Source organism: Patella vulgata, chromosome 8, assembly GCF_932274485.2.
Source record: "Patella vulgata chromosome 8, xgPatVulg1.2, whole genome shotgun sequence".
NCBI classification, from domain to species: Eukaryota; Metazoa; Mollusca; class Gastropoda; family Patellidae; genus Patella; species Patella vulgata.
The window spans coordinates 41,690,939-41,704,526 of NC_065886.2; positions in this window are offsets into that span (position 1 = coordinate 41,690,939).

Here is a 13,588-nt window from a genome sequence, read left to right on the forward strand (position 1 = left end):
AAATCTCTGTAAAATAGCGTGATTGGCCAATGGACTATCGGTATGCAATATGCACGTGATGAACAGTGTAAACGATGTAGTAGACAGACATACATATTATCTACAATGAAGAGGCGCGAATTGACTATTAGGTGTGCTTACGATTATTAAGATCGGCCCAGTGGTTTCCTTGTTAAAAGAACCCAACGCGCAAATACAATAATAAACCACAGTGAAACATTTTTCAAGAGGAGCAATGAATAAAAAGAAAATGGGACAGGGAACTTGGCCCCATCCACCTATCACCTTCTTGTTCTTCTTCGGATGAGTAGGGGTGGTGGCTCAGTGGATAGGGCGCTGACTCACTAACCAGGAAGTCCTGGTGTTTCTAGAGAAGGTTCCCTGGGATTTCCGGGCCTGGTTTCCCCTTGTCAGTCAGTGATCCAGGACGGAGGTCGTGGACGGCGGTCGTGGATGGAGGGTCTGGCTGGGAACTACCAAGTCAACTACAATCGACATTACTCTTGGCATGCTTGGTTCATTGTAGTGCGCATTGATTGACAGGCCTGATATGACGTCACGATTCCAAGATGCATGCGATGACATCATACTTGTTCCTGGTGCATAGTTCGCTCGTACCATGGACATACGGTCAATGCTCGTACTTATTTAATGATTATCCATGTCGATTTGTCTTTATTTTATTTGTAATAAATATATATTTTTTATAGATAATTAGGACATTAACAAATCGTTGTTTATATAATTAAAGCAATGATTACCTTTACACGACTTTTAGTCGGCTTCGAATCTATTTTTGAAACCATTTAGCAGACGAAAAATAATTTATTTTAAACATTATGAACAGTAATAACCGTAATATTTCAATTTGGGGTTTTTTTTAACTATTTAGGAATGGTATCTTTGGTGTAGTAAAATTTATATCTCCTAAGATCATGCCGTCGGTCAGAATAGAATACGAGACCCATTTGTTTTCTTTTGCTTTTACAAGGTTCTTAAAATATACTGAGCGCCATGGAAAACGCATCACTTTTTTTCCCCAAATATTTTATTACTAGGTGGTTTTGTATGTATAATATTATGCAATACTATGAACTATTTTTTCACACAATGCTCCCAAACGCAAAAAATATCGGCCCGTATGCAAAAAAAAAAATTGCACGAGATGCACATGAAAAACCCAATATTCAGGTGCAGCATTGTGTGTGAGCCCTTTAAAAGAATGTTTTCAACTTAATGTGCAGTACCTGAACTGTGAAACGTCAATCTGTCGTAATTTGTTGTTGGACGTGTGAAGGAATCGAGCTAGAGATGCCGAGACTTACTGAAAATCAACGGAATGAAGCCATGGGAATGTCCAGGGCTGGCATGTCCACACGTGCTATTGCAAGACACTTCAATTGTCATCAGTCCATTATTGTAAGGTTGGTGGAACATGTTCGAGTTACTGGATCATTACGTGACCGTCAACGTCCTGGTCCACAACGCCTTACAACCCGGGCTCAAGACCGCTACATCCGGGTCACTCATCTGCGTGACAGATTCCGCCCAGCGACTCGAACAGGTGCAGCAGTCGTCGGAAGACAAGGACCAGTAAGTGCCAACACCGTAAGTCGTCGTCTAAGAGAAGTAGGACTCCGTGCACGACGACCTTATGTTGGAGCTATCCTCAGGGATCATCACCGTCAGCGGCGTTTGATATAGGCTCAAGGACACCAGACATGGAGAAGAGTAGACTGGTTAAAGTGGTTTTGACCCCTCTGACTTTGTATCCTTGATTACAAATTAAACATCCATAAGTGTACAAATGTGTTGTTATTGATGTGTTCACAATAAGAAGCAAAATAAATAAGATATGTTTACAGGATCATTTTGTTATACGAAAAACTAAGTGATGCGTTTTCCATGGCGCTCAGTATAGTTGTTGACTTGTGCGTTTTCTGAATTTTACGAAAATAGCGCATGCGTATATGGGTGGGGCGGTGTATATAATAATCGGGACATTAATAATTATTGATCGAATTTATCGATGAAAATAGTATTTAATACCCATGCCGTTGATTTGTTGGAGCGGTATCAAAACCTTTCTACCAATAAAACCTGCAAAACGAAAAATGAAATGAAGTTTAACGTCCTACTGTTCTGCTCCGACTTGGATAATAAAGATGAGCATACGCCATACATAGTGCTATGAGGGGAACTGTGCCAAGGTTTTTTTTAAGTGCACACTAATGTGTATTCGTCCCTTGCAAGATCATCTGTCCTGCATCACTAATGATATCTGCAAAATGGATGATGTGGGTAAATATTAAGCCTTATGGGGTTTAACGTGCACCGACTGAGCTAATGAAGACGGGCATACGCCATACAGTGTGCAACGACCTACTCTTATATTGAATTCCAACTGCCCCAAGGGATATGTTACGTACACGCCAATGTGTATGCGGGACCTCGGGTTTTATTCCCGTCCTTATATCATACGATGCCCCCTTGCCAGGTCAGCCGTCCTGCACCACTGAAAAGGGTGAACAAGATAAACCGAATCTAAATTCTCTATCAACCTATATTACACCCATGGATCCTTTAATCCCTTAATCTGTCGGAAGAATTATTGAAAAAGTAAGGGCCATGAGGGTTGTAAAGTAATGGACGATTTTGCTGAAGTACGGCCACGAGAACTTGCAAATGTGCGTACACTAGCTTTTCTGTTGTTCTTTGAATAAATAAATCTAAGATTTATAAAATACATCTAAAATTAGATGTATACCTCAAACAAGTGTAGATCGGTTATACAGCACCGTCCATCTATATCAAAACAATCTTGTCCCATACGCGATAGAAAATGGCGGGACAATCAATAAATGTTGGGTTTTTTTCAATCAACGTGATGGTTGTTCATGGAATCAGAGAATATTATAGGACCGTGGTAAACAACATAATAATACCATCCATTAATTGTTAATGATAATTTGACACATGGAAGTGTCGTCTACCTGAGTTATTCGGTTATCACGTTTCTTCACCACATTAATTATGCAGACGACTTTGTTCAGTCAACACTCGAATATCCAGACGTATTTTATAACAATCATGCAATGGCTAGAAGTAGATTTAAGTGAGACAGATGGAAATGGAAAACAAAACAAAATTGTAATAGTAATCCGAACAATCACTGACATTAAAGTTGCAATTTCATATTTTTACGTTATATTTTTAAAATTTATTAAAATTAAGCCTTAAAATAGATGGTATCTATAAACAGTCCTACCATGTTAAAGAATAATCCTATTAATCCTATAATTCACTATTGTCAGTTGAGAAATTGGCAAAAATATCATTTTCCTCTTCAAATTCAAACGTTTGAAGATAGCTACTCCATGGTGGAGAATAAAAACCAAGGGACTTAAGTGTGTTATTATTTCCGGTGTAAATGAGTTTTAGGTGTGAGAATGATACCTATGATCGTATAATAGTGAGTTGACCACCTATTGAGCAAAAGACATAGAAATAATTATGTTTTGATTTTCTTAGAAAATATGAAATTGTAACTTTAAACAATTACACTTTACGGAAGACGTTGTTTCAATTAAATGTAGATAGATGAACGTTTGTTAAGATTATTTTTGACAAAATGGACGATTTGAGGTAACGAAAGGACAGGATGAATCTTAAAGGGGCATTTTGTAAGATTTAGATAAAGGGCTGGCCATTCTCGCTTTCATATTTACAAAACAGATAATGCAAAATGAATATATTACTTTATTTTAAGCGAAGTTATCAATGGTTGTAGTTTTGACAAGCTGTGTGCATTGATCGTACCACCGTACTGGTCATTCGAGTCTTAGGCTAACTTCTTCATTTTTAAATTAAATCATTAAATGACCGAACTGTTCTAATCTACTTAAAATCGGAGCCATCCGATGGCATCAATTGTTGATTAAGGGCCTTGACATGTTAACAAAATGTCTAATTAATAATTTATATAATATTTAAGGCCCAAAGAAAGGCCTGCAATATGTAGATTTAGCTCTTACATACTACATGTTTAAATACTTACAATCTTAACCTAATTCTACTTTTTGGTCCACAAGCTAACTCATCTTGCTGTTTTTCTTGGGGGGGGGGTTTTTTTTTGGGGGGGGGGCGACCCTCTTTAAAAAAATCGAAGACTCCGCCAATTCAAGAATGATCAAGAACTTGGCAAGTTTGTTCCTTGGATAGTTGGGGGTTGGATGGCCCAATGGTTAGCAAGTGCGCGCTGTATCATAAGTTCTGTCACTGAGTCAACTGGCGTGGTTTCGAATCCCCGATTGTACGTGACAAAAAGTAGGGTCGCCTGTCCAACCTCGTGGGTTTTCTCCGGGTTCTCCGCTTTCCTTCCACTGCTAAAGACCCCTATGCGCAAGCGAATTATTGAAATAAAATTAATTAGTCCCGAAATGAGCTAGTTTGTGTCGAGTGGACGTTAAACCCCATTTTTCTCTCTGTGTCCTTGGTTAGTTGCTCATAGATTGGCGGACTTCGATTTTTGATGACGTTACAATTCCAATATGGTTCTCATGAAGTCATGCTGTGTTTCTGGCCCATTGTAGGACGCTCGTACTTGTTCAGGGTAATTCTTAGTTCGTAATAACTCTTTACAATGTTCCATATTGAGGGGCTAATAAAGATAGGCCTACGCCGTGAAGTATGCTATGAGGGTAATATATAGTCAAGCAGTAGTAAGAAGTTTCATTTTAATCTCTTCCAAATGCCTGTGAATCCGAACTAGTGGCTGTTTCCGACGTTATATTATGGAAGTGCGTGTATTTACCCATATAAAATTAATATTACGATTCCAATTCCTGAGGATTAATGGAAACTTTCTAGATTACAAAATCATCCATCTACGACCCATCATTTCCAATAATTAGTTAGCGTCAAAATGGAGAAGAAATAAAACCCCGACATGGTCTACCGGGATTATTAATTTTTTATCAATTTTTTTCTCATCATCTTTTCACCGCCTTGTAAGCTTCTGTCATCAATTTATTATTAACAGGGTTTTTTTTATTCCCTAAAGCTTCATGTTATCGGATTGATAATTCTATAATGAAATTATGTGATATTTTAATTAAAATACAGTCAGATAATTGAAGGAACGGATATCCATGTAAATAATATGTTGGATTTATAGTTTTATTTCTCGGTGCATTCGGCGAGTGTGTTAAAAAAAATTATCGTGATTTTATGTGCCTACCATAATGACGCCACAATCTCAAGCCGGGCCCACAATCCACAAGTATCCTGTAATCAATTAATCGTCTCGGGTGAGACGAAAAAGAATCCCTGACAGTTGCAGTTCGATATAAGTGAAAGCCATAGTGCTGCTGTTGAAATTTCCCACACAGCACACTGCGTGACGTATGTCTATCTTCACTACCCCGGTCGGCGTAGAAAAGTAGGACCTTAAACCCCATTTCATTTCACTTCATTTATTTGTGCACATTGTGTCACAATATCAAGCAGGGCTCATAATCCACGCGTACACATTAAGAAATTAAGTGTGTGTATTGTTGAACCCAGTTGATATATGATTTTATGTAACCGAACAATTCATCATTTTACTTTGTCCAGCTCTGAATTTGTCCACTAAATTTTTAAACTCAAGCTCGGCGGCTTGGGGGGGGGGGATAAACGCGTGCGCGTTAGATCACAAGGTTTATCTTTGAGTCAGGTGGTGTGGTTTCGATTCCCCGCTCGTACGTGATATGGTAAGGGTCACCGGTTTAACCTCGCTGGTTTTCTCCCGGATCCTCCGGTTTTCCACCACTGTTAAAGACACCTACGCGCATGCGAATTAGGTAGATAAATTTTTAGTCCCGAAATGAGTAGGGGGGGGGGGCGAAGAATGGTCTGTCTTTGAGTCAAATGGTGTGGTTTCGATTCCCCTCTAGTATATTGCAAGGAGTAGAATCATCGCCTTCCAGCCTCGTGTGTCTTCGCTCGGGTCCTCCGTCCCACCACTGGTAATGACACCTACGCCCATGCGAATTAGGGAAATAAAATGTTAGTCCCGAAATGACCTAGTGTTGATTAATGAATTGTAATAAAATGGGGTTTAACGTCGTATACCTCTTGTTAACGATCGTGTGATAAGAGCTTTTTACAACAAACGACAACAGATAGCAACCAGCATAATGGAAAAACAATTATTTCATAGACATTTTAATATAGTGGCATTATTATTCCATATATCTATTATTTTATTATTAAATGATGGCATGTTTATAGTCGTTCATCTGAGCTTTTTTACAGCTTATTATTATAATTACTACCGTAATCTTACTAAACTAAAACCATTATACACGGAAGGAGAGAGAGAGAGAAAAAAATGGGGTTTAACGTCCACTCGACACAAACCAGGTCATTTCGGGACTAACATATGGTTCAATTTTATTTCAATAATTCGCTTGCGCGTAGGGGTCTTTAGCAGTGGGAGGAAACCGGAGGACCCGGAGAAAACCCACGAGGTTGGACAGGCGACCCTTCTCCTTGTCACGTACAACCGGGGATTCGAAACCACGCCAGTCGACTCAATGACAGACTTTATGATACAGCGCGCGCACGCTAACCATTCAGCCATCCACCCCCCCCCCCCCCCCATACACGGTAGGACTACTAAATAGATATATATAGTCAAGAAAATAATTCCAACGGGAAAAGGACTATTAAGATGAAAAATCTCTATTGAAAAGAAGTACTGTTTGCAATTCAAATGAAATGAGATGAGATTATACGTGTTATTTTTCTATACAAACTAGGCTAATAAGTTTTCCTTGATTAAGGCGAGACAATCCTCGTCGAAACGTCGCCAGAAATAAACATCTAAGTAACTTGAATTCCATATAATTGTGTCATTAGTTAATAAAGATGGGCATACGACATTGTTAATGCGCCAGCATCATAGTCTCCTGGGCACCGTGGCCCCCGTTTGGAATTCTAAAGCAGAAACTGTGTGTCGAGCTTCTAGTTCATTCCTATTGTGGTTCTGGTTCTATTCAATTTTATCTTGGTTGTATTAAAATTTATCTGGATTGTATACATTTAAGCTTGGTTGTTGGTTGTATTAAATTTCATCTTGATTGTATTAAAGTTTATACAAGTTTATCTTGAATATATTTGATTTGTATCTTCGTTGTATTAAACTTTATCTTGGTTGTATTAAATTGTATCTTGGTTGTTTTAGATTTTATCTTGGTTGTATTAATTTTAACTCTTGTGTATTAAACTTTATTAGTAAATTGTATCTGAGTTGTATTCAACTTTATCTTAGTTGTATTAAATTATATCTTGGTTGTATTATATTTTTTCTTGGATGTATTAGTTCTACCTCTAATGTATTAAACTTATCTTGGTTGTATTAAACTTTATCTAAGTTGTATTAAATTTTAACTTGTTTGCATTAAAGTTTATATTGGTTGTATTAAAGTTTATCTTGGATATATTTAATTTTATCAATTGTATCTTAGTTGTATTGAACGTTATCATTGTTGTGTTAAATTGTATCTTGGTTGTATTAAATTTTAATTCTAATGTATTAAACTTTATTAGTAAATTGTATCTGAGTTGTATTAAGCTTTATCTTAGTTGTATTAAATTTTTATCTTGGTTGTATTATATTTTTCTTGGCTTTATTAATTCTAACTCTAATGAATTAAACTTTATGTATTAAGTTGTATTAAATTCTATCTTGGTTGTATTAAATTTTATCAGTTTTATTAAATCTTTGTCATTTTATTAATTTTTTTCATTTTATTAAATTTTGTCAATTTTATTGAATTTGTCAATTTTATTGAATTTGTCAATTTTATTAAATTTTGTCAATTTGATTAATTTTGATCTTGGTTGTATTAAATTCGAACTTGGTTGTATTTAATTCGATCTTGGTTGTATTAAATTTGATCTTGGTTTTAATGAATTACTAGTGATTAATACGAGTTAAATCGGTTGGAATTTCGCTGGTGTTGTTCTGGCTTGATATGAAATAGGAAATACGCATGCGCGGGAGACATTTTAAAAAACGAAGTTTCCAATAATGTGTTACCAATATTCATATATCTATGAAAGGGAAACGTTCATAGCAAATCACTTTCTCCAATATACCTCTTTAAAGACATGTGCATGTGCATGATTATTCTCCCGCTATTCAAAATTTTATATACAGGCTCGATGTCTCAAGGACCATGGCGGAGAGAGAGAGAGAGAGAGAGAGAGGGGGGAGAGAGAGGGGGAGAAAGAGAGAGATGTAAATGAAAATATTCTTTATTTCAGAAAAATAGACGAATAGCTGTACAGAGTACAGGAATATCTGATCTTCGGAGAGAGGAAAAAGAATAAACAAAAGATTCATTTTAACATGTTGCATTTTTTACAAGTTTTAATGTGAATTTAACGATCTAGTTGACCAATTATAACGCCATTAAAACGTTCACAACCACATGGGGCATATTTCAAATTGTAGTGCTTATAGATCACCAGGTTAATGGTCGGTGCAGCAAAGCAGGGTAGTTTGAAAAACGTTGCGCTGGCGACCAGCATGCAGAACCTTATGATCTTTCATCCCACAAAACAATTTCAGTTCAGGACTATCATCTTGTAAAGGTTTGTGCATGTCTTACTGTCTGGATACATTATATTAATCTTAAATGAAATTAGGGTTTAACCTCCTACTGTTATGCTCCGACGTGTTCTATGATATAGAAATTTTTCCCGGACATTGGCGCTATGCTCTACTCTTATTTCGAATTCCAACTGTCAAGGGTTCTTTTACGTGCACGCCAATTTGTACACGGAACTCGGTTTCCATCCGAAAGACTATACGTTGTCTCTTGCCAGACCCTCCGTACTGCGCCACTAACAAGTGGGAACCACGTCAGAAAATCCGGATCGAACACGGGACCTCCAGGTTAGTGAGCCAACTTCCTACCTACTGATTCACCATGTCTCCCTAATCTTAAATGAGAGAACAACATCAGATATATCGTACTTCATCAGAAGGATCAGTCCATATAGAAAAAGCTAATGCATACATTACTGCTACTACCTATGGTACATGAAAATATACTTTGACCAACATCTGCACTATTTGTACAAATACACTTCTTGTATAGTTTCTTTATCGCTGTGAATATATAAACAGAGCCGTAACTAGCTCAGAGCAACAAACGGGGGGGGGGGGGGTCTCAGGGGGGCTGTAATATTGACGGACAATTTTTTTCACAGGGAGGGGGGGGCGAAACTTTTTGCAGGGAAAGTCCCCCCTGCGCACCCCCCCCCCCTAGTTACGGGCCTGTATATAAATGAGAACAAGAAACGTGTTCGTTGTTGATATTTCTATATTCTTGGTTAACAATATATCAAAATGAATTACAGCAAACAATTAATGTAACAAATACTGGTATAAATGCTTAATAGTAGATAAGCTCCATTATGGATATGGGCATTGACGTAGATTGAATTTCAGTTAATTCTAAATAATTATTATTCTCACAATGAATAAATTCGGCCCAATAGTAAATGTTTAATACGTCCTGCTAATCCGCACAGTGTTACTTAATTCAGTGAGCAATATTAACCCCATTTATATCTATTTCATATTGCCTTATATATTTCCCCAATCACCTATCTCTAATATGCTTTGTTTTACACTATCTTATAAATTGTAATTAAGCATTGTACCAATTGTTTGCTGTAATTCATTTTAATAAATTGTTAACGAAGAATACAGAAATGTTAACAACCAATACGACTCCTGTTTTCATTTATTTATTCACGACTAAACCTGTGTTACACCGCTAAAACCTGTAACTCAATATATTCCATGAAATTCGAAATTGACTACTCGAATAATAATTCAAAATTAGTCCATTTCAATCATTATTGATGTTGGTATCTTGCCGTAAAAAGTTAGGATCCTATAATCCAAGATTTAAGAAAGAATGAACATTTCAAAACCAGTTCACAAGTCGTGTATTTGTGATGAACATAGACAAACATATTATTATACAAGACAATGCGGAAGTAATTAATAATGGCTGACTCACAAACGACAAAATAATATTTAAAATAACACGTAGAATGGAACAAGCAGGCGTAAACGACTATTGTTCAGTTTGGACAGTTCAAGTATTTCACCGATCATAACTGATTAGAAATTACAATAAAAAAAATTGAATATAAATCGCTTTGATACGTTCATCTTACATTCAACGAGCATTATGCAAAAGCTTAATCTGCCTATTGTAGGTCTTTCTTCGGGCCCTAAATCTATACTAATATTTGTGACTGTCGTTTGTCTGTTTGTCTGTCTGTCTGTTCGGGGTTGGCGGCTACACTAGGTCTGCCCCGAGTCTGAAATTTGGGGTATAGGGGTAGCTCGGACCGCTGGGTAACATAGGCCAGGTGGCGTTAGTCTACCACTTTCGATTTCGGAGTTATGACCCCCGAGCGAAGCCGGGTATCCTGCTAGTGTTATATAAATTATTAATTAGACATTAATTAAAATACCACGACCACAATCAACTCTCGGTGCTATCGTTAGCCTGCGATACTTAGTAGATTTGAATACGTTTTGTGATGGATTATTTAACGTAAAAAAGGATAATAGAGACTTTGTGTATTATCGTACCAACGGTAGTAATGATGACCGAGGCTAGCCTTAAATTGAATCGCTAATATATTTGTTCAGAGTGAAGCAATTTGGCTGAAATTTTCAACATATTCTGTTTGAATCCCCGGTTGTACGTGACAAGGAGTAGGGTCGCCTGTCCAAACTCGTGGGTTTTCTCCGGGTCCTCCGGTTTCCTCCCACTGCTAACTAAAGAGTAAAGACCCCTACGCGCAAGCGAATTATTGAAATAAAATTAAACCATGTTAGTCCCGAAATGACCTAGTTTGTGTCGAGTGGAGTTAAACCCTACCTCTCTATCTCTCTCTCTCTCTCTCTCTCTCTCTCTCATATTCTGTTTGCATTATCTATTTTTTTAACTGTTATAGAGAGAACAGCCCTGAGATATTTATATGCAAGACACACGCCCATTTTTGTCGAAGGTAAGGATATTGGGTCTCTGTAATGGTAATAATATTGATACTCACGCATCTTGAAAAAGAAAAATATAATTAGACGTCATGTCTCTTTAATCCATTAAAATATGCATCATTTAACACACAGTAACTAATGTCCTATTAACAATGCTATTACAGAGCGCAAATTGATTTTTAATGCTATTTTCAACCCATTAATAGATATGAAACATAGAATATAGATCCATATCGAAATAATACAACTAAGTGCAGTTTAGATCTCATATACATGCTGGTCTCATTAAAAGCACAAAAACATATAAAAACCTGTATCATTCGCAATATCGACAGTGGCGAGCGCAGGATATATGATCAAATCGTGAATTGTGGTGCATATTAGGACCCGAATATAACATCTAATTTCATTCCAATTAACAAAACGCCCAAACATACAGGTTTCCTTGAAACAGAATTATAAACAATTTTTTTATACTGTCCTTTAATTGTGGTGTGCATGATATATGGTCAAATCGTGAATTGTGATGCATATTTGGACCCGAATATAACATTTAATTTCATTCCAACCAACAAAACGCCCAAATATACAGGTTTCCTAGAAACAGAATTATAAGCAATATTTAAATACTGTCCTTTAAATAATTGTGTTGCGGTCGCCATACCTACAACCTGGATCCGCCATTGAGTATTGACATCGCTGCGCTTTTAGACAAAGTGAGTAAATATGTTTGGCATTTAGAATTGTGTCTCTCCGCGGAAGTAACCCCGCCCAGCATACTTGTAATTCAGTAACAAGTAACTGGAAAACAAAATTATGTGACTACCATCTGTTGTCGGATATTTAACAGATATTTATAGACCATGGTTGTGTGCAATAAAAGTGATGGGTGATCGAGTCTATCAATGTTTCCTAAATGAATAAATGGCAATGAAGAAATGAAACGTCTTACCGCTATGCACCAATCGGGATACTAGAGACGAGCGACCTATAACTGTTACTTCACGGGACCTCGGTTTTTCGTCACACCCAAACGACTAGACAGTGACCCTTGCCAGGAAGCCCATTTGTACCCTTGAAAAGGTGAACCCACGCACTAGGATATCCGGAGGTACTTTCTCGGTCAACACCGGAATCGAATCCCGGCTCCCGGTTAATGGATCAGCTCCTTACTCACTAAGCCACCGTTTCTCTAGGCAATAAAGAACATTACGCGGTATCTACATCATGATGGCGGCTCACATTCAAAACTTAACTAAAATTAGTTTTTTAGACCTTTCTTAAATTCTCATTGTGTAATCTTGATTATAAAAATCTTTTTATCTCTAACCTTTAAAAAGTTGTAGAAACCAGATATTAACACTGATATAGAGTTTCCTTTAACCTTTTATATTTTACATAACCAGTAACTCTGGAATGCGACAATTAATAAGTTCTCAATCATTCCATTGTCTTTATGAGCGAGGAAACGAGATTTTAATTACCTCAATTCCACCGTAATTATAGTCTGGTTTAAGATGACAATGTCTAATGAGTACATGGCAATTAGAACATGGCTAATTATCAGCATCCATCAAGGGAGAAACGACACCGCTGGCGAATTGTGTAGATCTTAAAATGTCAATTTCAACTAAATTTTCAGAATCTGAGTCAGGGTGGTGTAATAGAACAATAAAGATTGTTAACTATATGATTATCTCAAACTAATGAGAAGTGGTATATTGTGTTACAGAATGAGTTAGCATACCCTGTCCCTTGTCTTTATATGTTTAGACTTTGGAGTTCAGAAGTCACAGGTTTTTTTTAATAAAGGTGATCTAGAATCAATGAACACTAGCAGATCTAGAGATTCGTGGATTTCAGAAATAATAGATGTTTGAATAAAGGTAACGTAGAGTCAATGAACATTAGCAGATCCAGAGTTTCATGGATTTCAGAAATCATAGATGTTTGAATGAAGGTAACCTACAGTCAATGAACACTGGCAAATCCAGAGTTTCATAGAATCAATGAACACTAGCAGCAGATCTTGAGTCACATATATTATTTTGATTGAATTTATCTTCAATGTGCACATGTAATTTAATAAGCTAAACTCTGTGTGACATTTTAATGAAAAAGAAAGTAAGATATATTTTAAAATAAGTGTTCTATTTATAGCTTAATAAGTTATTCTTCTAAACAAAAACTTTGACGAACTCTTGCGGCCGAACAAAACAACCAATTGCATTGAGGATTAGCTTGACTCGGAAGTTCGTGCCATGTCACTGGTAATCAGACACACAGTACGGATAGTGTTCCAAATCTAATCCAACATCAAGAAGTCTTTTGTGTACTGTCTGTTATGTTCTTATAAAACATGCACGCTCGTGAAATTGTCGGTCAATTCCCCAAACTATCACTAACAGGAGACAACACATATTAATGTCTACTTCCAGACACTGTCTCGGGAACTGTGATTTAGACTGGTTTAAAAGTTTCAAAGTTATATTTATTAAACATTAAAGG